General features: G+C 36.6%; 2 long non-coding RNA genes across 12 annotated transcripts in view; both read right to left on the reverse strand.

The window, feature by feature from the left end:
• The window catches only part of LOC137865202 (uncharacterized), a 36,214-nt gene extending 23,643 nt beyond the window's left edge, over positions 1-12,571 (reverse strand). For 6 of the 11 annotated variants that reach the window (XR_011101827.1, XR_011101824.1, XR_011101830.1 and 3 more), the window contains exons 1-3: positions 12,400-12,571; positions 2,364-2,497; positions 61-372 (exon numbers count right to left, since the gene is read on the reverse strand). This is a non-coding gene — a long non-coding RNA (uncharacterized lncRNA). Of the gene's footprint in view, positions 1-60; positions 373-2,363; positions 2,498-3,024; positions 3,793-4,491; positions 6,426-12,399 lie in introns of those variants that run through there. The other 5 variants (XR_011101829.1, XR_011101826.1, XR_011101823.1 and 2 more) reach the window with 4 other exon arrangements.
• Positions 12,572-14,262: 1,691 nt separating this feature from the next.
• Positions 14,263-24,608, reverse strand: part of LOC137865201 (uncharacterized) — a 38,892-nt gene continuing 28,546 nt past the window's right edge. Inside the window, exons 2-3 of the long non-coding RNA XR_011101821.1 lie at positions 21,199-21,303; positions 14,263-14,448 (exon numbers count right to left, since the gene is read on the reverse strand). This is a non-coding gene — a long non-coding RNA (uncharacterized lncRNA). The remainder of the gene's footprint in view (positions 14,449-21,198; positions 21,304-24,608) is intronic.

Here is a 24,608-nt window from a genome sequence, read left to right on the forward strand (position 1 = left end):
ATATTCAAGAGCAAAAGACATTCCTAGCTGCCAGGCATTATTGTAAATGTGAATAAATACATATATATGCCAAGTTCGTTCTGCTTCCCAGGCAAGCTGTATGTCCCCGAGAGCGTGGCTTAGAAGAGACCAAGTTTCATCACTTCCTCACTGCATTGCGAACGATCTCTGTATCACACAGCTCAAGGACTTTTGCAAGTTATTTATTAAGCAAGAGTACTCATGTATTCAGGCAAGATATATTTTCTCAAGTTAGAGTAATTTAAACAAGCATTTTCGGTTTCTAAATATAGCATCTGGTCCTGAATCTGTTTCTTTCAAGGTATCTACAGGGCTTCAGCTGATTTCATAAAGGTTTCATCAATCTGAATCCTGCAAAGTAAAGATTAATCTGTGATCAATGATTTCAGTGGAAATTACACCAAGCAGCTTTGTCTGTATGCACTAAACAGTGACTGTTCTCAAATTCAGGCTTGGTTTTGTGCCAAATGCAGTACCAAGCAGGCTGAAGCCCCTAAGATTTTGTTCAGCTGGAAACCCCGCTGGGTACCCCCAGCAGCCCCAGGGCATGCTGCTTGCACAGGCTCAGGGGCTCCTCCTTCAAATGGGTAACGTAGCCACTGGTGCTTCTGTAAGTTACATTTCTGTTTTAATGCATTGCCAGACACACAAATTCCTTTGAAATGACTTGTGTACTTTCTAGGAGATCACTTTCTTCTCAATTACAAGTTTCAGAAGCTAGGCCCACAACATCTAAAATTTCTAACCTGTCTCTAAGCTGTTATGAGATTCATTTTTAAGTTGTAACTCACAGTTGTTAATCATGTATTAAACATCAGCAATTAATATGTATAAACAATTTATGTGCTTATGTCGCTTCTTATTTCCCCATATGGATTTTCATACTAATGCTTTAACGTTGCTGATTTCTGCATGTGGTGAAGGCATAGATTAAATAGCTGATTTTTGTGGCAGTGACACTTTTTGTGTCCTGTTTATAGTGTTCATTCCCCAGTGGAAAATCTTTTTGTATTAAGTTGCAAGAAAGTTATCGAACAAAGTCAAGAAAAAAGAACCAACCACTGTACGAAAAAGATGCACCTTCAAGTTATTATGAATGCTATATATTCACAAATTTATGCTGATTAACATTATTTGTTGTGAAAAAACAACAGCTACTGTGTTCATCAAAGGACTTGACACTAAGTGGTATTTTTCTGTCTAAATCACAACTATTTGTCTGTCTCAGAATGGGACTATTTGCTAGCCACTTGCCAACAGAAGAAAACATGATTGACTTAAAAAGTTAAGAGAATTTTCTTCATTTATATCTCATGAAGAAACTTTCCTGATTCAAGGCATAGGATAGAGCCCACTGTCAAGTATCTATATACAAACAGAACCACTACGCAATGCTCTACGATAGAAGCTGCGTCCTCAGGGTACAATTACAGCAATTATCTGGATGGATCTTCTCATCAGTAACCTTTGACTCATCTCCTACAAACTGTCAGTCTTCATCATCAAATGGGGAAAGCAACGTATTGTTTCTATTCAGTCATCTGCTTCTGAGAAAGAGAAAACTCCGCTATTAGGACAGCCTGCCTGCCCATATATATGACCTCCTGTAGTTAGCCTGCATCTGCCAGACGGAGTGGCAAGCCGCAGAATAACAGTAGTTCACTCCTGTGCTGTTCTTCTGTCAAGACAAAACCGGCAGGCACTCGCACAGACTTCTGCATTTCTCTCAGGAATCTCAAGACAAGCAGAAACACTCTTTTTGTATGCAAAGCACAGATGCATTGCCTAATCCAAAAAAGTGCTGAATATCTCAGTCCTCCATGGGATTTGTTGGTTATCCGTTATTTCTGGAACATAGCCCCAGTAGGAAGAGACGACTGTCTCAGGTCCCATCTAACTGTGATGAATTCACTGAACTAAATGGATTTACTATAAACTTGCACCTATGCAAAGATGGAGCATAGGAACATTAACACTATTATCACATTTATTATAACACAATTGGTGCTGAAATAAAACTGCTGCAAAAGTTTGTCGGAGGGCATGGCCTGGAGGATGCAGCCCGTTTTTAACTAAGCAATTTTAACTCAGAGTCAGCAATGCTGAGTGATGTAGGGATATATAACTCAGTTCCAAAAGAACATTTAATATAGGATGGCAAAGTAACTGCTGCAAACATTTTTATTACTTTCATTTTATCATGAAACAACTGATGAATTACTGTAACAGAACAATGGAGAACCACCTCGGCCTAAAAGGAAGGATGCCTTAACATAAAATTCTTCCAGAAAAAGGATAGCAGTTCTACATCTTAATTACAATCACCATTAGCTGTTACCCACCATTTGATTAGCTGGTAATAAAAGCAAGGCTCTTTCTTATCAAAGTAAACAGCAAGGTCACTTTGCATTCTTCCCATTAGCTGTGAATGTTGCTGTGTGGGCAGGGCAGGGATAAAACTAGTGATAGGCAGAGCCTGAAAACAAGCAAACAAAAACAAAAACAAAGCTAAAAATAGTCAAAATAATTTACAGAGGTGACTCAAACAGTCAGCTACCACAGGAGAAAGAAACTAAATTCGTCATTGTCAAATGCCCATTCAAAATGAAAACAGACTGAAGCAAAACTTTCAGAAAATTCTTTACCGTTTTGTAATGATCACACAGACCCATAACACTAGACAGAGTCCAAATGTTTCAGTGACTAACTTCAAACAATAGCTGGGCTGTTTAAAAGCACAACAACAGGGAATGATGTTTGCCTGAAGGCATACTGAATTAATGTAAATTGCTTTCAAATGCGTATTTGGTTTCTCAAACAAACAAAAAATAGATATTAAACTGGGCAAGTGGAAGTTACTGTTAGAGCCACATAACATTTGGTCACCCGTACCTCAGCCGTCTATCAGTAAGCACACAGAGGCAGCTTACATTCAGTGTGAAAGACAACAACAGGGGTGTCTAGTTGGGTCTAAGGAAAGATTACTCAGTTTGCTCTTCCTACCTTAGAAAGGTCTTAAGACTTAGGAGTCTGCATGTCCTTTATGAGCCTTCACAATTACCACCTGACTAGACTCCCTACGTATTTCCTCCCAGTGAGATACTTTACTACCAGGCACATCCATGGCCTTTAGTCATGCTGCCACAGTGCCTTTATATCAGCCTAAGCACTGACCTTTAAGAAGTTAGAAATGTTATTTCAATTTTAATTCTCTGAGATTAATGTCTCTGGAAGTGATTAACAGCACTGGCTTAATGTCATTAGGTCCTTGCACATTTGCTCACCACCTTCTGCTAATGTAACTTAATCATTACATGCTGCAACACCCCTGAGTTTCTATTTCTAGTTCAGTGAGATTATTAAACTACTAATAAGCAGCAGCATACTGCATCATCAGTGGGTTTCATTGCTCCTAAAGGCAAAATAATTAAGTCAGAGATTAATTTTGTTCTGTTCTTCCTCATCTGTACAATGGAGACCCCATAGTTACTGTTGTGAGAAACAGCTAGGCTTTTTCACAACAACAAAAATTAATTTCCTGTCTGTTAAGTTTCTGTCGCATCAGTAACAGTAGATCTTCACGATTTCTTCATCAAAGTGTGGGTGAACAATCCTACCCAGTGAAAAGAGTACTGCAATGGAAGGGATCTGGTTTCAATTTCTAGATGCTAGCCTCTTAGGTGGCTTTGGGGGAGTCACCAGTGCCCTCTATGTACTTTGGATATTTCTGTAAATTATGGAAAGATTTACCAATGATAAATGCTGTGCAGTAGCCAGCTGTTAAATTTTTCGGTGAAACAACAGAAAAACAACAACAACAAAAAAAAAAAAACAACAAAGATAATAAAACAGGAAAAAAAAAAAAGAAAGGGAAAAAGAGGAAATAAAATATTATCAGATCTTCTTTCAGCAAGGGTAAAAAGCCCACATTGAAATTTTCCAAAATCAGATTGCACAGTATCTAACCTAGCCAGTCATTTTAGCTACGTCTTGTCCAACTATCTTGGTACAGCCCAGAGACAAATCCAGCATCTTGCCCTCTGGCTCTAGACTGAAGGGTGCCAGCTGACCCTCCAAGCAAGCAGGATCACCAAGCCAATGTGGGAAAGGTGGGGGAGACTGCCTCAAAGTACCTGAAAAACATACTAACTTTGCATTAGGGGGAAAAAGAGGTGGGAAGAAGGTGTACCTACACTTTGGGACAGGGAACTCTCACTGTTGCTTTAGCAGCAGAGTGACTTTGCTACTACCAGGCAGGTGTGCACAGCCCTTCCTTTTTCCTGGCATTGGTGGCTGCACTTTATGGTGGTACTAGAATTTGTTAGTCTGCGAAGAAAAAAAGCTAGCAAGAACACTTTCTGTTTAGCCATCACATGCATAAAATGATTAGCAAGACACCTTATTAAGTCAAAGTAAGACCAAAAAAACCCCAACATAATAATAATAATAATAAATATAAAATCAAAGTACCTTTGACATATATAATTTGTTCTGCTGGCTGGGTAGCTGTGAACCTGCACTGCCATCTACAGGAAGCGCCTCCTCTTCCTTCACCCAGCACAGCTGCACCCTACTATGAAGGCAGGTATCCCATGTCACAGCCCCACTCCATCATCTTCTTGGTGGTTTCTAGGAGTTTTTTAGAACAATTCTTCATAATTTCGGGAGACAGTTACATTGGAGTGGATATATCAAAATGTGCTTGCTTTTGCAGCATTATATACACAAATTAATATTTGAGTTACTATGCTCCAAGGTCTCAGTTATATTATGGAGCCTAATTAGTAAAAATGTACCCAGTGCAGTATTTTTACTCTCTCTGCTTTTATCTGCTGGGCATGGTATGTTTCATACGCCCTGCAGAAACAGTACTTTTCTTCTTACATTAACTGTTTAATGCACAGACAATTTTTACTTGCAGAAGATACTCAGAATGCATGCTTCCATTTAAGCAGAAATCATCTGTTTCATATAACTGAATTATCTGAGGACACTGTTAGAGGCAACTATAAAATTCTTCAGTATTATCTATTTCATGATTCTTCCATAATTAGTAACTTTTAGTTGTGTTTTTGTTGTTGTTTTTAGATTGGCACCTGTTTTGTGTTTGCAGAAAGGATTTTTAGTAAATGTTCCTTGCATTTAAATATCATTGCCTTTCATGTGCTCACCTCAGGAAAGCACAAACTGACTGAAGTTCACACAGCTTTCAATGGTATAGAAATATTGAGGAAAAAATTTGCTTCAGATCAGTATGTGAATCTAGAAAAAAATTACACTCCAGTTTCAGCAAACCCATCTACTTCACATGCCTATTTCAAGACGTCTTTAAATGATGCCAGGTCAGCTTTGCAAAAATTAAATATTGTGGTAATTAAGCAGAAAGACAAATAAATATTACATTAAATTTCACAGTTAGGCAATTTAATTTAGTGGTAAAAATACTTTCAATATATAGCAACATAATATCTTATCATAACAAGATATTTTATCTTAACAAAATTTTACATTGGATATTATGAGCCAAGTTAGTGACTAGTACCAATAATATTCCTATTAGAGGAAAGCTAAGCATTAACTGGAAATTTAATTCTCATATACTAAAAATTAAAAAGGAAAATACGTGTAAGTGCAAATTATTGATGGCACTGGTCACACGAGTAATTCCTAAAATGGGCATAACTCTAATGATAATGCAATCTTTTGTAAAGCCACATACAGGATTCTCTGGGCCCCTGCAAGTTGTGCAAGAAGTGAAGAGCAACGTATACTTGCGAGTGTCAACAGTTTGAAAAGATTTCTGGAATCAGCACAGAAATCTCTAATAGTTGCACAAGTCAATTAGCAGACTGAGTATTTGCAGGCACAGTATCTAAAGAGACATTTTCTTAGCTCTAAAAATTGAAGCTTCCAGATGAAGCAATCTGGAAGATACCAAAAAGATATTGTTTGCATGTAGCAAAACATTAATAAACAGCTAAATCTAATTATTGCAAAAACATACACACTCCAGCTGTAAATTTCTCTCTAACCATACCATTACAGCCTTACCAGTGAAAACAGAAGTGTCAATGCTAATGTAAACTCAGCTGCTGATATATATTCATTAGATTCAGAAAAGCTTCAACATTTCTTCTTCTAACTACGTCAAATTTTATCTCAGTGTCTTTGGCCACAAATCATCATAGTTATAATCTGCTGTACCAAAACATAACATTTTGTGACACCCAGATGTATTGCCATTCTTGTTTCTTAGTCCATAAAAATCACCTGGAGAATTGTATCAAGAAGACAACTGTGGCTTTCAAACAGCATCTGGGAAGCAGAGAGGCAAAAAAAATGTCTGGATGCTCTGATCAGACAAAACAGTTGTTTTGGTGCTGGTGGCCCTGAAAGTGACCTCAGAAACATCTGACAAACTCTAACCCTGCAACAATGCAGGGATTCAGCACTAGATGAACAGACATGAAGAAGGTGTGATGTATGAGGATACCTGGGGTCCTGCTCACAGCCTTTCCTAGCTGAATACTATATATTGTGCTTGGCCTAGCTCAACAGAAAGGCATGTAAATAACATAAACGAACACCTTCTCTGGGTCAAATTTAGACTGTAAAGTGAAACTACTACAATACTACTACAAATGTGATGACAGGCTAAGGTTTAAGAGGATAACAGTTTACTTTGTCTCTTTTGAGAGTTGCAAAGAAGATAAAAAACATAAATGATTGTATCAGGAATTTGCTAATATAAACCAGAAAAGATGTTCCTGTTACTGCTGTGGAGACCTCTCTGACAGAGCATCAACTGATGAATTAGCCTACTACTGTTCTGCCCTGCCCAAACCTGAATATATTCACTTCCTGGGAACCTTAAACTAATGACAAAAAATGAGGAAGCAGAAGAAAGAGAAGGAAAGAGATTAACTATGGACCATCCTTTGCTTTATATTGAAATTTAAGCAACAAACACTCAGCTCTCAAGAGCTATCTACAGTAACAATGAGTAATTACAAGTGCCTTTCTGATTGTACAGACGTGCTGAACCAAAAGCTCTGTAAATTGTCCTGATCACCTCTGCAGTGATCCGGGCAGAAGGATGACTAGCTATTTAAATCAATAGAATTTTTATGTTTGATCATAATCTGGCCAAAGTATGAGAGAAAGAAAGTTTCTTTATTAAGATGTGCTTTGTGATTAACATGCAATTTGAGTTCTGAAACTAAATTTTTCAGTCTGGTCTGGATTAAAGTGGTGTGTTATTACAAAAGGGGTCTTAAGAAAACTCACTGTGGCTCAACTCAGTGATATGTTTCATCCACCTTTATAAAGGCAAAATGAATTTCCAAAAGGGAAAAGAAAAAATGCATTTGTAAGCATTGCTAAGCACGGAGTTTAGGAAGATATTTGCAAGAGCAGGGGAACAGCAGCCCCAGAATGGGTACCTGAACACTGCCAGCTCAGATGACTGGAATTTCTGTTACACAATTCAAGACTGCTCTAAAGTATTCTTCCATTATTAGCACTTAAATTAGCTTCATTGTGAAACAGTAATTAAACAGCAGGGGAGATTCACTGCTTTAGCCTTTTATTCTTGATTCTAATTTACATGATTAAATTCTAACTTATTCGCTGATTACCTTCTTGCTTAACACGCTTTAGGTTCTCACATTTTTTCCTTCTGCCCTTGCTTCTTTTTCTGGGTGTAGCAGTTTTTGCCCTCACCAGTCCATAATCTTCAGCATACTTACACATATTATTCTGTTAGCATAATGAAGCATAAATAAATGAATCAAATATTAATGTATGTAAGCACTTTAACAAACACATGCACACACAAAAAACAAATATGGTTCTGGCAGACAAATTTGGGAACATGAAGTGAAAGGCTTAGTCAACAACTTCCATAAAACTCCTGAAGATTTGTCCAGGATACATATTAAAACTCTTTAAAGGACCTTTGCCAATTTAGTGGATATAAATTCAAATTTATTTTCTGATCCATGGATAAACAATAAGATAAAACCTCTATGTGGAAAAAAAGGTTACATTTGCTTTGTAAGTGTGCACAGTTAATCAGAAATGGAGATATATTCTCACAGCATACAGTTTTTGAAGAAGTGAATAATAATTTTACATTTTTATTGCTGAACTAATTCTAGCTCTCTTTCACTTCAATTACCTTTTCAAGCTCTTCAATTTTTCTTAAAATTTATACCTTCACACTGCTTTTTAATTTGAGAAGACTACTAAGCATTCTAAGCATTAATACCACCTATACCAGATTATACAAACCAGTACCAACACTGAAATTATGATGTGGCAGATATTTTTTACCTAAAAGTATAAGGTATTATATTATAAGGTATTTTTTATTATTAATATATTATTATTATTAAGGTATTATATTATAAGGTATTTTATTAATCCACCAATGTAAGGTTTGTTAAAAAGCTGGTGGTCTTTAAGGCCCCTTCCAACCCAAGCCGTTCTATGATTCTATGACTCCAGAACTTTTTTACCCTATTGTCTAACACTCCTTTTCCTAGCACCCTTAGCAGGATTCCATTTTACTGTTCAGACCCAGAACAGAAAAAAACTGTAAATGATCCAAAAAATGAGGTCCATGTTACAGGCCTTGGGGATGGGCAAAATGGCAGACTTCTCAAAGATGACCGAGAAAGGATTTAATTGGAAAGCTTTGAAATGAGGGCAGATGGAAAGAACTGTTTTAGTTATGTGCTCATGGCTGATCATTCACTGATACTATGCAACATAACCAGCACTTTCATTCTAGCTTTTACAGACGTATAAAAAGTGTTTCTGACAGAGATAAATGTAAATGAGAATATACTTCTCTCAATCAGTTGGCCTAACAGTCTAACACTCTATTTTGATGTGCATTCTCCCCCATACGCACTCCCCTTTTTTCTTTTCCCCAGAGGTTAGAAAACAAAAATGTATCTTTAAGATACTGAAGTGTTTATTGTGCTGCAGCATAAAGAAGTACTCTGCTCTTCTATGGTATTTGTGTGCTGTACAATTAGATGACAGCAAAGGTAAACAATACAATTAAAGATATAATCTACTGTCAAAATCCAGTCTTTCCTCAGAGCTGGAAATTAACGTGATCCTAAATGTATTTTTATAGCACATTATTTTTTAAATAAATGTTTCACTTTAGATTGATTTTTTCTTTGACAATGCTGAATATCACACTTAAAGCACAAATATTTTATTTTGTGCTCATCACAATGTCACTGAAATTGATTGCTCTTTCTTCATACTTCTAAACAGTTCATGTACAAAAGATTTAACAAGACAGCCTTGGATTTTTCTGCATTCCTATTTTACTGTTCATTTGTGAATCATTTGTCTTGCAAATAAATATAACTGTGGTATTTTAGTTAGGTTGTAGTAACAAACGGTTTTATCTTATTGAAGTAAATGTATCCCCAAAGCCAACCTTACCTTGCTGAATCAGCCATTAAATATGCAATATTTTTTCAGTGAATTTAAATACCTGCTTGCATATGTAGCTGCACTGATCACATATGAATGTTTTTTCATCTCTGTGAGTCGTCTGGTGCTGAGTAAGAGTATAACAGTCATGAAAAACAGCTTCACAGTAACTGTATGTAATTGCCACAACCATGTATAAATGCAGATTTTGCAAGTGGACACCTGAACAGTTATTAAAAGCAATTAATTATAATGGTAAATTTTGGATTTCCATAATATTTAACAAGAGTTAGACTGGGGATAGCTTTGAGTAATGCATTTATTCTAGAGTAAAACACACAAAAAAGAACCTTCTCTATTCTCTGCAACAGGTGTAAAATTGATAAATAAATTGACAAACAGGCAACACAGGCAATTTCTCAAATGAATTTGGATGACTAAAGTTCCAGTAAGACACTAAGTTCCCAGAGAAATTAAGCAGTTTAACAAATCAAAAATCCTTTTGAAAAGTCCAGCAATTTTCTGCTTTTATCCACACAAAAATATTAATTTCAAAATGCTACCCAAAGTAGCAAATAATATAAAAACAGAAATTGAAAAAAATACACGAACAAAGGAATTGTACATATGTAGATAATTCAATTTCTACCTTGAAATACTTTATATATTTAAATGGGACCTTTATTTGAAAATACAAATAGATACTGAAGACATCTCTATATGCCCAAATATTTTTAATACAACTTTTTTATACATTTTCAAAAATCTAAATTTTTTATCTAACTTTGTTGATATTGGACACCTACATCACTTAAAATACAGTAAATATGCTATATTTCTAAGACACTGATTTCTTAATAAATCTCTAATAAATCGAGACTTGTACAAGAACATCTTTTTCCTAAAGAGAAGTGAATTTACACATGAAATATATGTATGGTGATATTTTAATCAAGCGCTCTTCCAAACAAGAATAGTTTAAAAATTTAATACATGAAATCCCCAGAGAATTATGGGGGCTTCTATTGAAATAACTGTGGTTTTAACAAGGGGAAAACAAACAAACAAACAGAAACTTTTAAACAGTATTATAATTTTAATTTGTATTTTCAGAATCAACCTGTATATCAATAGTGTTTGAAACTGATGACAAAGGAAAAAAAAATATTTTCTGCATATAGAATGAAAATGAATTTATACAGTAGTTTATTTTTTACATTCTGGGAGAAGACCTCAATTAGCTAAGATACATAACAGTTTATTGTATCACCTGCAATGTTCTGTAACTGTTATAGAACCTAAAAATAATATTAGATATTGTTAAAATCAAATTTAGAATTTTAAGAGTTTTTAATGTTTTAAGCACAGTAAAACCATCATCTGATCAGCTGATTAGGTCAAACTTAAAGTTAATTTACACTTTACTAATTAATGCAATTACATGTATTTCTTTAAATTATAAGGACAAAGTGCTCAGCAACTAAACACTGAACAATTTCAGACTAAGATGTAAAAACTGATTTTCCATATGCAAAAACATATATATATATTTAAGTATTCAATATATTTTAGTGCCTTGTATAGCTAGATGGAGTTTTTAAGTAGAGTTGAGAATGAAGCAATTTGAGAGATGAAATGGAGATCTGGGCTATTTTTGTGGCTTTGAGAAGAAACTCCTCCATACAACCTGGATGTAGGTTTTTGTGAGGTACCTCCTTACAGAAAGACAGAAGATCACACAGGTACCAAGGAGAGAAAAAAAAAATAAATAAAATCAGCTAAATACTTGATACTTTGTATTTTAAACAAATTAAAACATCAGCCACAAGATGTCACCACATCTCCTTGTAGGGGAAACATGTAAATCAACAACGAACACTTTTTCCATAGAAATATTCTGTAATGCTGAAGTCACATATATTTTATATCATTATAAGCAGTGAAAATTAGAAACACTTCATCCCTAATTATTATTATTTTTAAATTATTTTTTCCCCTCTCTTTAAACTCAGCCAAATCACTTTTTTTTGTGCAATAAAGGTACTATAATGTGGACACTGGTATTTTGGCACATTTTCTCCATGCTTCTGTAGCACATGCATTGTCGTGCTACCACTTTGAGCAAATTTGGCCCGGTAAACACAACATCCATATGTTTTTTTTTTTTTCACATATAAAAATATTAAAATAATATATGCTTAAAAGCTCTGCTTATTTGACAGAAATGCAAAATTCACACAGACCTAAACATCCAACAGCAACAACCCCCAGAACAACCAAAATCTAAACATTAGCTGAAAATGCCCAAAAGGCTAAACAATTTTACTTGGCTGATTATGATGCAAATTTCCAGAATCTGCAAGTCAAATCGATGAAGCATAAAATCATTAAAATAATTCTAAAATATTAATCAGGAATTATTATTATTATTATTATTATTATTATTATTATTATTATTATTATTATTATTATTATTATTATTATTATTTATTTCATCTTGTAGGTGGATATGATCAGATGCGCAAGGAGAGGAAATGAACAGCTGTAACTCCATAATAAAAGTGATACAACACTAGGCATTGATAGTGGGGAAAGAGAAATTTTTTCTTGTTCTTCTTCCCCAGAAAATCACATCACACATAAATGTCATCAAAATTACATCAACACTGGCAATCAGCACAGTCTAATAAGAGCAGAGAGAAACAGCAGTGTTGAGGACCAAACATGTACATAGGTTTTGAACTAAGCTATCAAAGTCCTGGGTAACACTAGGCTCATTCTTGAACATTTCTAGTCAACTTATTAAAAAAAGAATTTAGTTTACTTGCACCAGACTTCTCTCCGAGATGTGAACCACTTGACCATTAATTAAATTTTGCAGACAATACGTAAGATGAAATATTTTCACATGTTAAATACCTGTATGTGCATTCACATGGTCATGCAGGAGAGTAGCTGAATGAAAAGCCTTATGGCAGAGGTGACACACATGATATTTTTCTTCAGAACGAATTTTCATGTGATGGTTAATACTTGATATGCTGAGTGAGGTGAATGTGCACAAATCACATTTGAAGACTGCTTTTTCTCCTGTGAGAACAAAGATACATTTAGATCATGAGCCACAAAATAATGACTTTATGTTTCAAAGATAGTACCAATTTCAATATAGTTCTTCTTGTTTTGGTAAAAAATACTTCACATTTTACATAAAAGAGCTTCAAAATACATTACAAAGAGTCAAGCTGTTGGACAGAGATTATTTTTTCTATTTAAGACTTAAGCAATTCACCCCAAAATAGTGCTATGTGTTAGTGATACAGTTTAGTACCTAATTCCAGGAATCCTAACTCCTACTCTAGCTCTCACCTCTGAGACAGGATGAAAGTTCCTCTCTTCATAGCATCATTAAGATGCGCTTCATCAAGGCACCTATAAACTATACAATACATTTCTTGATGTCAACTGTGTAACTAGTGCTAAGTTTAAAGATTTGGATATTTCAGGCTAAACTATTCTCAGCATTCTGGTAGTCCTGAATCAGTAAAGTGTATGTAAAAGCCTATTTAAAATTACGTTGATTTTATGGAAAGAAAGATTCATACCTTGATGAATTCATAGAAGAATAAAGTCATGCTTTGTGAACTACATAACATTTCCAAGTTCTTATCACAACATTAATGAATTTCTTTCGAGAGTAACAAGTCAAGAGGAAATGTGCAGCACTTTCAGTTTTGAAAAAGATTTGAAACTGCAAAATGGCAAATATGTCATATTTGAAGAGCCTTTCCAGAACAGTTGTCTCAGCTCCCAAGTGCACTCTGTAATGATTTTCATGCTGAGACCAAAATGTATTTCATACAATGCTTTGTACCACACAGAATGTGCAGCTAACACTTCACTTCAATAACAGCAAACAAAACCACTTTATTGTTATTTATTCATTGTGGATTCATGCCCACACAATAGAACTTTGTTAGCTTTATTAAAGCTGCTCAAGTGTGCTTCCTATAAACACAGTAACTAAACCAAGGGACATTAACAATTGGCACAATATCCATACTTTAAACAACCTTCACCGACATACCTTAATATCCAGATACTATGACGCACGCATTCATAGACTATTCAACTCTACTGATGTCATCCAACTTTTACAGTACATACATACAGATTCTAGGGAAACAGACACTTATCCTTTCCCTTCTATGTCAGTCCTTGCCCTCTGCAGCACACTTCTACATTCCTAAAATGTTATAACAGCTATTCCCTGTTACTTTTATTGAGGTTCTGTGCGATACCATGCTGACAGGCACTGGTATTTGCCTACCACTCTCAGCCAACAAGTTGGAATCCTTCTAAGTTCATTCATAAACCCATGAACACATGCATTTTGAAGCTGAATGGACTAGGAAAGGCTAAATAAATTATTATTAGGTTTATTCAAAGGCATTTTAAAAAAGTTTTAACTTTGAAGTCTCCCTGGAGGTTTCAAATACTGCATTCTGTTCAAAAGACCATTAACTTCTAAATGCCATCCAAAATGGAGCTCCTGAACACAGCAGAGATTACATCAACTTGAACAAATAAATTTAATAATTTAAGGATGAAGGGTATTCTTCCTTCTTTCAAATTTCTACAGAAAATTAGCTTTAATTTAACCTAAACTTAACAATTGACAGCATGAATATTTCATAAAAAATACAACCTCACTGCTAAATTTAACTTAAAATATGTTATCTAAAAATGAACTACAAATATTATGCAGTCATTTTTTTTTTTAACCTTTTTTTCTGATGTGGAGCAGTCATTTGAGATTTTGGATGCTTGGGTTTTCTTGGAACTTTTCTGCTTCATCATGCATGTCTGACAAATCACCACTGGCTTTACAGCTCAGGCCTTTTGCTTCCCCAACAGCAAAAAAATTTCCTTTCCTCCCTCCTCTTCAGATGGGGTCAGTTGCTGTACCTTAATTTCAAATGCAATGGCATCGTTATCTCTGTCAATCTATTTAAATAAGAAACAGTTCTTCAACTTCCTTAATCAAAAGTTGCTAGTTGCAAAATAACTATCAACAGCAAGCAACCCACTAACTCATTTTCATCCTATGTATCATGGACAAAACTGCAACAAAATTTCACATTTAACATTCAGCAGCATATCCAGGCACTGAAGAGTTACAGAAATTGAGACCCAGCTCTTCAAAATTTATCAAGTTTCTGAGCATCTTTTTGAGATTTTTTCAGTACATTTGCCTTTTAAATGAAAAGGACAATTTTTTTTTTTCCTTTGTCTTATGGCATGATATCATGTCATAAGGTCATGACAGTTTTTTTTAATTGATACGTTTGGATATGATCATACCTCAGAAACTATCTAGGGTTGCCACCATGGCCTACCTCTAAAGGCCCATGCCTGAGGGATGGCAGAGAGCCAGGCTCCTCGTGTGTCGAACTTGTGGCACAGCCCTGTGACCGGGCTGTGGAATCAGCCTGATGTTTTGTCACAACGTGTCCTAGGTGAAGATCTCTCAGACTTAATTGTAGCCCCTTAACCTTCTGCTCCTGCTCAGCTGGAGACCGCAGGGCTGAGCTCAATTGGTTTCCCCACTTTCAAAATATTTAAAATGATTCCCATGTTTCTCATACGGAAATACTTCAGCCTGCGCCTCACATTGCTGGAGTGCTCCTTAAGAGCTGGCTGACGGCTAGTACTGCAGCATCTCTTACATGGAGATCTTGAGTATTTTGCAAAACCGACTGAAGTACACTTGCAGAGGCAGTAGAGCAGTATGTAAGCATCATTGTACTATCCTTTAGGTCAGGATTGGTTATTCAAGGAGAACAAGAAGTTTTACATTTAAGAGTTCTCCAAAGGTATTGTAAAAATATCTTTGAGGTAAACTGGCAAGATTTGAGACACTAACATTTAATCTTGTGTACCCTTCTAGAACAGCAATTTCCAACTCATATCATTAGTACAAAGTAGGAGCAAATGCTCCTTGTCTGTTTAGCTGTACTGTTCCATCAGACAAGGTGGTATTTTGCCCAGTGGCTATATTATACTGTGTTTTTCACAGTATAGTTAGCACTGCTGCATATCCAGGAGCCACGTGTACCCTTTTCCACAGAATTTGGCCCAGACATTTTTGTGTTTTGTGTGCCTAAGATAGCAGGCACCATTGGAAGAGCCGGTGATCCAGCTTACTGCAAAAGTTGTATCCATGAAAAGTAACTCAGTGGGGTCATTATAACAAGTTGTAAGGATGACAAATTAAAATCTTCACATCTTGAAAAACGAATCTCATGACAAACCTGATTTGAGGTCATTGACTTTACTGGGCCTTATCTTCAGAGACAGAAGGTTCCTGTAATTCCCATAAGTACCCTTAACAACAACTACTCCTATCTACAATTCTGCAGGCTCCTAAATGCAAGAATAATATATATATTTTTTACACTTAATAACTGCAAATTAGTCATGACTAGTATGTTACATCCAATCAACACAAATCCAGAGCAATTATTTAAGGGAGAATATGTATTCCAGCAATTTACGGCTAATATTTCAACGTAGTTACCACATTATTTGTAATCTACAGAATCTGTGGGCTCTCAAAACCAGAGAACTGGACACAGAATACACTATACATAAATAAAATTATGCTGCTGGTGACTGTAGCTGGAGATTATACTTCTTAGGCACTGGTCAGTCTTTTCAAATTGCTACGTATATCGTGCCATTATGATAGTTGAAGGGCACTGAAGAAAAAAAATATTATAAAAATATATCCTGCTTTAGGTCATTAAAATGAGTTTCTCTGTATTTGAACAGTCATCAGGGTCCAAGAGCTGTCCTGCCTTGTACTTCTGCTTTATTAATACCAGCACCATCCACGAAGCTACAGTTAAACGTCTGTAATTATTTCCATTATAAACTGATATTTTCAAGGATTTATAACTCAAGGATTATAAAGTGAAGGGCAGAATAGCCCTTCAGTTCACTTAGGTTGAATTTAAAGGAGCCACTTGGATCAGCAATCCGCAAACTAAAGCACCGTCTTATTATGTTTTGACACAATAAAGGTTAACAGCTCCGCAATGGCTGTTATGGTATGTTGTTTATGCAATCTCCAGCTACCAAATACTGCTTACGGCATCTCTAACTGCAATCAGACTTCTACCCACTCCTCTACAGGGACTATTTGACTATTTCTTTCTAACAAAATATTTCTGCATAAAACATCATGAGAAGAATAGATTACTTTTTTTTTTTTTTTTTAAGTTGTAATGATATTTGGTGGGGTAAACATACTCAATACAAATTATTTTTATAGGAGTATTTTAAAAGGAATATAAAGACATTCCATTTGCAAGAATTTTAATTTATACCAGTTCTCTTGTGCTAAAATAACGTTACATAAAGAAACAAAATTCAAGCACAAAATTGCACATAAGTTCTTGATAAGAATCTAGCAGTGCGTGAAGGTGAATATGCGGACAAACAAAAACCCTAAATCAGCAGAGTATATTCTACCCTTGGCTGCACTAAGGAAACATAGCAAACTTTGGTCTGATCCGCATTTTTCCCCTGAGTATGAACAGATCAACGGACTTTTTTAATGAGTTAAATATTGGGTTATTTATTCCGATTGCCAGACTTAAATCTGAATAGTGCCTTTTATAATATTTAAGATGTTTACTGCTTGTTATATGCAGCTTTTTATAAAAGCTTCATTATGATGTAACATAAAGTATATTTGACCCTGAAGGTAGTTCAAAATCTTCAGTTTCACTCTCTTCCTGTGTTTTAGAAAATCATTTCAGGTAGCTTTAGAGGCTGTATAGTGATTCTTTATTGTGTATGTTTTGCACCTCCATCCTCGTATCAGAGGTCCTGAACTACCACCCTCTGATGCCAACAGAAGGATTGCTATCGATTTAAATGGGTTTGGAATTAGGCCCAGGATAGATAACCATGTGAAGCAATAACGGTGTGATTTATTTACACATTTCTGACCCGTCCAAAAAACTCTGAGTAAATCAAGACTGTTGTACACTTGAAAAAAAAAAAAAAAAAAAAAAAGAGAGAGAGAGAGACCAAAGCAAAAAGCCAAATAAATAAACGCCACTTTAACCTCACGTGTTCATAATCATTCCGTTTTATGATATTCCTTCTCATAGTTGAAAACTCCATTCTTCTCTGGAACATGACTCCTGTTAGTCTACTAGGAAACCCAGTCTTTGTTGTGACTTATTTTGACAGTTTTAATATCATTTTCCACCTGGCATCTGGAAAGTTTTCCATTTTCACTTTCCTCCAATGTCTCAATTTTGTTTCCAAGTGTATGTCGTATTCACACTGCACCTGTCAGAGTGGTATCTCTGTGCCTTAACATGGGTCTGAAAACATGCACGCCTTTACTTTTGCTCTTACGCCAGGGACAATTGCTACCTTCATCACCTGTTTTGCAGTGCAATCTTGCTCCTATGAATAACAATAGCAGTAAATAACTATCTCTACACCATCACTCATTTCAGAGAAAATGAGTATATTTTTATGATCTTCTAATTTATGAGGTGTCTTTAAATATTGTTCTGTTATCGAGTTATACTCACTAAATGGTGAAATCCTTTCACTTTACTTTCTGGTACTGTTGTCAACTTTTTTTTTTTAGTGTTCCACTTTCACACTGATGAAGCACTACTTCAGAGAGCATAAAAAAAATTAATTAAAAAAAAAAAGTGTGTCATCTAATCAGTGAGATAGATTAAAAAAAAATCTATATTTTTTGGATGCTGTTCTAAGCAACTGAAAGTAGCAGAGTCAGAAAAAACTTAGTGCTTCAGAGTGCTGGCCTAGAAGATTCTCAGGAGAAATTATGCTTTCTGAATTTCAGAAAAGATACTGATCACTTGGAAAGAAGACTATTATTAAAATATTTTATCTTTTTCTTTTTTCAGACATCTGACTCTGAGATGGGAGATGCAGTTGATTCCAGAAGACATTATTTAGCATCCTGATTTGACTTGGATTTCTCGTCTACACAAAACAGCACAAGACCCCATATAAGCCATATAAAAGCTGGTCAGACCCAGAAACTTATATAGTCCTACCTGTATATACAGCCTTACTTCTTTCTTTTCTTATTCTCCAAAGCAAAGGGAAAATGGGAGCATAGCAAAGCAAAGACAAACAGAAGTCACTCTGGAGGGTATTCACTGACTAGTGTCTGGCCCAGGTATTAATTACCACTTCTCTTTCTCAGTGCAAAGAGGAGGGTGAGGAGCGATGCAGAACCCTCTCAGAGGCACAGCAATTGCTTGGACTGTGCCATTAGTAAACAGTTGACTTGATGCGGGCTGTGCCTAAAGCACAGTGAAAGCTTTGCTTTGTTCTCTCCTTCGTGCTCCTCTTGGCTTTGAGAAGAAAAATCTCCTCTTTAAATACGAATGGTTCTTGTAGAACCTAAACAACTTCTATTAAGTGAGAGGACTTAATGCTTTTATGTCTTGCCTATGCTTTTAAGATCTTGCTCCATACTGTTAACAATTATAATTATATAGCACGAAAAAAAAAAAAGGCATAATAGCATACAGATGTAGGATATATAACAGGAGAAGCATTTAAGAGAAGCTTATTGGAGCTGAAAGTACCAGGGGCGATTGCTCAGACACAAGTCAGGGAAGTGGTCTAAAAATATTAACCATAATTGCAATTTATCTATTAACTGTTTCATCTAGCATTGCGATATATTTAGATCAAATTCTGCCATCCAGTAATGCATGGTTTGCTGCTTGTGGCAGACAGCAGATCTGCGTGCCTGGGTCTGTTTGGAAGAAGTGTATTTACTTGGGAAGCATTTTACTTCCATTTCAGAAGACATTAACATCGTTACAGTTAACTACACCTCAGTGACTTCCTCTGTTTTTACAGAATACTTTTTAATCCAAGAGATAGCAAAGAAAGTTTTAAAGACAACTCACCTTAGTTAGTTAGTAAAGGTTTTTGCTGCTGTTTATGTAAAGGTCAAAGAGTTAAGTTGAAGAGGCAGAAAGTTTTCCTCTTGTTTTGACTAAACTGGAGGAAACGTGCTAGAGCTGTGCAGAATTTGATTGCCAAACACAAAGCGAAGATACACAGTGAGAAAGATAGTAAAGGTTTAACCCAACTGATGTAAGAAACAAAATTCAAGGATGCCTGTGTTTCCTTGCCTTTATCACACTGTTAATCTTTAATCAGGAAAACAGTTCTGAGAAGAGCTCTTTGTGCACAGCTAAACAGGCATCAGTGCTTGGAAGTTAATGGGATCACCAGAGAATGAGACTATTAAATCATTGTCCTAATAAATCAATGTGAGATGTACAACCCAAAGGAGTTCAAATTCTGCTTCCACGTGGATATGCAGCAAGTGCACATTAAACCTTGCAAAATCAGCAGTAAGGAACTGGTTGGCGGGTTCAGAAGAGCAGTGGCTTCCTGTGCAAGTTTTTTCCAGCTCAGATCACAAATCTGTACAGATGCTGAAGCTTCTGAGGATCCCAAATTGAGCTTCTCAGTTTAAAAATCCAGAAAAATCTAGGATGGACTACAGAATTTAAGGGCACGTATATACTAGTGTGGTTTCACTGACAGCAGGTGATTTACTCCTTGATATTTATCAGCAGAGAAACCTTAAATCTTAGTCTTCCTTCCAGCCAATGACGAATCATCACTTGATGTCCAAAGCTAGATAGCCCTGTGCATCTCTATCAGGAACTTGTATCAGAAATACCTATACCAAGGAGCCATAGGTGTAAATCTTTCAAGCTTCTGTAAGAATAAACAAAGTCAGCTTTATAGTACTCCCCTCTTTATAATCTTTTTGAACAGCAAGATGAGCAAGTGCCTAGAAAGCAAATGAGAACAGCTAAGTGACTGGTGTTTTGTGAGTAATACTTTGTTCATACTTTGTTCAGAGCTGTCTCTACTAACTTACAGTCTGTTGATCTGTCATTCATACCCTTGTTTTGTGCTGTCTTGGTGATATCTAGGCAGCGTGCCGTGTATGTTTTTGCCCCAGATAAGGAGGTACTGCCTTCGTGCTATCATAATGCAAATTCGTGAACTTTAAAAGGTTAACACGTGGATGACTTGTTTTTAATTTCTTTGCAGGATGCAAGTTGGTTGTTATTCATTTGTACATATTAGTTTAAGCTCACATATAAGAGGTTCTTCTTTAAGTAAACAATAGTCATATAATTATGAATCATCCTGAATAAATAAATTTGAAGACAGGTTCAGATGGTAGGGAAACAGAAGTATGTACAGCAGAATCAGAATTCTGTCTTCTCAGAAGGACAAGAAAAAAAAAGTATGATCTCTAGGGCCCAGCTGCACCCTTGACCTCTTTACTGGGTGTTTTTTATAGCAAAAGTCATAATTGTGGCATTTGTCTGTTAGGAACCATTTACACTGGCCAAACAAGAATGTTTTTACATCAAAAAATCCCCTTGTGGTCTACCCAAGTTGCCTTCTTCCTATTAGAAATGAGCTAAGAATACATGTAGAGTATGTAGGATTTCACCTGACCTATTAGCACTTACATCAGGATTTACCAATAAACACAGGCTCTATTTCAGAGGTAATTGGTTTTTGTAATGTTGATTTTCCTGCAGCAGTCAGGTTCAAGAACCGATAGGTATGCAGTGCTTGACATAGGCACGTTTGCCTTCTGACCTTTAGATGTAGCCTGGCTTTATTTCTGCACAATCAGCTTCTCTCTCCTCTTGTTGTCGCTTCCAGTGTTACAAAGCGCTTGAAATATTCATCAAAGCTGTTTTCCTGGGAAAAATATAGAACAAATCTTACTTGAAACAGAAAGCACAGTTCAGCCCAAATTGGTGCTTTTGTACCATCAAAGCAGAAAACGGGTTATAGCAAATGTTTTTCATTTCAAATAAGAATATACTATTTGCATTACAATAATCTAAAGAGTACCCAGCAGGGACTATCTGTGGCACTGAACATAAATATAGTAAGAGATAACGATCTTGTCTAATTAGGTTTTAAACTCCTCAGGCCAGGAGCTATCAATCAAACTAAGAAGAATACACAAGAACAGAGAAAAGTTGGCATCATCAGCTCCCAACCCCCTTCCCACAGAGAAGATAAAGGCTTGGGGGTGTAAAGTTACACATCCAAAGTCAAATAGGAAATCCATAGCAGAGGAAGACACAGAACCTAAAACTATGAGTCTGTACCCACTCTTGGTGTTCAGAGCCACCCTTCTTTAAAGTTGGCTCATGAAGAACATACAGATCCGAGTCCAGTAGGCCAGATTGCATGCAATGAGCAATAAAAATGACAAGTGAGACAAAAGGTAAACGAGAATAGTTCAACAAATAAGAAAAACCATGCTGCCAGTCAGGTAGACAGAGCAGTGTCACTCTGAAATGACAGCTGACGATGGAATGCTGATAACAAGCAAGGGAACACAGAGGGACATAAAGAACAGCATGCAAAAGCACCAGTAGCCAGGTTTATCTCATCCTAGAAAAAATAAAGCAGTTTACATTTTAAAAGGTGCTGCCATTTCATTCCATAAGGCCTGAGCAGGTGAAGTCTCTGTTAAAAGGCATAGCTAGTAGGATCCCAGTAACCAGCAGGAAGTTAGAAAAGTGCTTGCTCTTGAACAAGAGGTTGAAACACAGCCTGCTGCTTGAAACTGTGTGGGTTTGGTACAAGGATTTGTCATTTACCCCCACCACAGGTAGGAAGCAGGGAGTCCTTGACAGCTGCAAACACACAGCACTGCGGTGAACAGATTTCACTCCAGCAAGGGTTACCATTTTTATTTGCAAAGCTAAATCTCGGTGCCATCTGGGCTTTGTATGACTGAGCAGAGCAGATGCTGCATAGGTGAAGGGAAACACACAACCTTATGCTGACTGTTTTCCACTCTGTTTAGTACAGTTTGTCCCCTTCTCTCCTGGCTGTGGTTCTGCTGTGCATCCAGCCAAAAAAACTGCATTAACCATGCAAAAAAATCAGTCACGTCCTTACCAGCCTTGAGCTGGCTAAGGTAAATTCAGACAAAACTTTGGTGGGTCCAAACTCTGCACGTGCCTGTTAGACCTTATACAGTAGCTTAGAAGAGCTCCGTAGATGACTCTCGTCAGGATTACACATACCTGGCTGCTGCTCAGACACCAGTGGCTAGAGATAGAGCCAGATATTCACACTGATTACTGACGTGGGTTTTAAGAGAGAAGACAGTGTTCCCCAGAGTAGAGTCACAGTTTGAGAAATGGCTTCCAAAGAATGCCTACATAGCAAGGTTAAGATTATGTCAATTAATGTCATCTCCAGAACTAATGGACTGGTGAGAGAGAAGGATTAACAATGAATAACGTGCAGCTCAAAGCCAAGAGGGGAAACACTATTAATGGGGAATGTTTGCCTTGTTCTGCTTGTGGCGTGCTGTCTCCCACCTGAGCTCCAGCTGCAAAACTGGAGTCCAAACTGGGTGTCTCGTGTTGCTGATAAGGGTTGCCAGTGTGACATGAGGGAATTAAATCCGCGGTATCCTTTATCACGTGAAGAAGGATACACACACTATCTCCCCAGCCAAGGCTCCAGTTTTTATCCTTTACAAGAGAAGATGGAAAAGAGAACCTCACCTCCCCTGGTGACTATAACATCTGAGAGCCTATAAAAGCGAGCTCTAAAGAAAAGGACTAAATAGTTTTTGCCAAAGCAGAAGAAAAACAGTCAAGGAACCAGCCTGCCTGTGTGATCCACAAACATAGTATCCTACAAGCAACCCCAAATCTCATGCAGCTGGATCAGCCCCAAGAAAAGTTGCTGTAAGGTGGCAATATCACACAGGGCTGCAGTGGGTCTGGAATAAACTCCTGGCTCTGTCACAGGCTCTTTTGCAACTACAGGTAATTTGCACAGGTCAGGTTTTGTTCTCTAAAATTGAGAGAGCAGGCCCTGGTCTCTGTGAGCTGTACATTTACAAGGGCTGCCCTTGGATCAGGGCTTGTGCAGCACCCAGTAAAACAGCAATTGCAGCACGCTCAGTGTCAACTGAGTACAACCTCACAGCAAAAATAACAATCGGGAAGCAATGTTCTTCAGCTAGCAGACTAGCTGGGAGAATCTTTAAAAAAAAGCTATCATTCTTTAACAAAACAACAAGTGACATAAAAACTCTTTTGCAATGACAATATGTGGGATAATTATTATGGGAGGGGGTAGAATTTCTGAGGATTGTTATATGCCATTAACTTTCAGATCTCCTTGAGAGTGCTTTGTTACGGCTCCGTAGCAATGAAGTCTGAAGCTTTGTGACACTTTCTCCTTGCCCCTAAGAAGCCTCACATTTATTTAAGTTCTAGTAAGTCAGAAAAAGTTGAAGTGCTCAAAACCTTTATTTTGAACAGGCTGAATGGTGTCCATCAAAGCAAACATCCCAAAACCACTCCTTTCAAGGCACTTGTTGAACACTATCATCTAGAAATGTCAGATTCACACTCATTTAAATAATTTGACAGCTTCCAAGAAGACACTTGATGAGCATCACTTTCAAGTGTCAAGATGCACAGAGATAAAGTGCCAAAAAGTGCAATCCAAAGAAGTTGTATCAGCTATTAGATGAGTATTATAGTTACTACTAAAGATCTTTCACTTAAATCGAAAATAAACTTTACATTCAAGACAATTTTTTTTTTTTGAGTCTTTATATTCCCCCCATCCATCTCCCATGTTTCTCACTAGTGAAATCTCTCAGCTCACTGAATCCAGAAGGCAGACACGTGTGGCAAACAGCAGTATGTGCTGGCATTGGGGGAACACCTCAAGACCACTACAACTGATCTATTGGAGATGCCATTTCTGATTTTATTTTTTGTGGCAGCCACTGGTGGTTATAAGAATTCACTATCCTCAGATGAAACCTTTACTGCCATGTGTTGGGTATCTAAATGCTGAATTTCTAAATTAGAAGATTCTTGAAAAAAAAAAATCTTGGCCTCGATTTGCACATGCTCCACTTACTTCATTACACCATAGTATAAAATACTATGCATGCTTTATATAGGGGCTTGAGGCTTACTGTGTGTTTGTGATAGGCTTTGAGATTC

The sequence above is a fragment of the Anas acuta genome, chromosome 16, assembly GCF_963932015.1.
Source record: "Anas acuta chromosome 16, bAnaAcu1.1, whole genome shotgun sequence".
NCBI lineage: Eukaryota > Metazoa > Chordata > Aves > Anseriformes > Anatidae > Anas > Anas acuta.